The sequence below is a fragment of the Mirounga leonina genome, unplaced genomic scaffold (assembly GCF_011800145.1).
Source record: "Mirounga leonina isolate KUSES-001 unplaced genomic scaffold, KU_Mleo_1.0 Mir_94, whole genome shotgun sequence".
Taxonomy (NCBI): domain Eukaryota; kingdom Metazoa; phylum Chordata; class Mammalia; order Carnivora; family Phocidae; genus Mirounga; species Mirounga leonina.
The window spans coordinates 28,816,326-28,817,243 of NW_023270855.1; the positions used below are offsets into that span (position 1 = coordinate 28,816,326).

At 44.2% G+C, this 918-nt stretch overlaps 1 non-coding gene across 1 annotated transcript; it reads left to right on the top strand.

Moving 5' to 3' along the window:
- The first annotated feature begins 204 nt into the window (after positions 1-204).
- LOC118006133 lies at positions 205-335 on the top strand. Its single transcript, XR_004677963.1, has one exon. It is a non-coding gene; the product is annotated as a small nucleolar RNA SNORA63 (small nucleolar RNA).
- The last annotated feature ends 583 nt before the right edge of the window (positions 336-918 follow it).

Sequence of the window (918 nt, forward strand, 5' to 3'; positions counted from 1 at the left end):
GCTGTTGTGAGGATTAAGTGAGTCTATACATGCATAGTCCTTAGAACAACCTGGAAGGTCATGAGTCCTCTGTAAGTATTGCTGTTATATTATTAACCATCAGGATAGCTGCAGCTCCAGAAATGTATATCCTTAGAGGGGAAGAAAAGGCCCGTACTGAAAAAGAAAAACCAACTGACCGTTTTAAGAATTGCATCAATCCAGATGCAGGATCTAGTTACAATGTAGCTATAAAGTGCTGCCTTGTCTTTGCCCCCTGCTCAAAATAAAGCTGTTACCTTTCTAGCCCTGTCCGCCATGGTGCTTAGCAGCCAGGGATGCATGGTCTCAGACATGTTTACCAAGTAAAACACTGACTTGAGGGGCACCTGGGTGGCTCAGTCATTAAGCGTCTGCCTTCGGCTCAGGTCATGGTCCCAGGGTCCTGGGATGGAGCCCCGCATAGGGCTCCCTGCTCGGCGGGAAGCCTGCTTCTCCCTCTCCTACTCCCCCTGCTTGTGTTCCCTCTCTCGCTGTGTCTCTCTCTGTCAAATAAATAAATAAAATCTTTAAAAAAAAAAAATTGCATCAATCCATATCAGCATCTGTACCAGCCAGCCATTGCTAGCTTGCTAATAACTGCAATTTAGCCTTTGCAAAAATCACCTGATGTGTTGCATTGGTTCTCAGCAACTCTGCAAAATAAGAAGATCCTCTTCAAGACCCAATGAGATGAACTTCAGGTGATTTCTTATTATTCTGGAACCAGTAAAGAAAATTTCAAGTGGCAGCCAGCACCATCTTTCAAATGACTTTTCCGAAATGGGGAAAGTTGTACCATTTTCACTTCAAATCATTCACCGGGGAAGTGAAGCAGATTCTAAAAGGGAACTAGGTCACCAGGAGAAAAATTCTGAAGGCCATTTATATGACACTGCC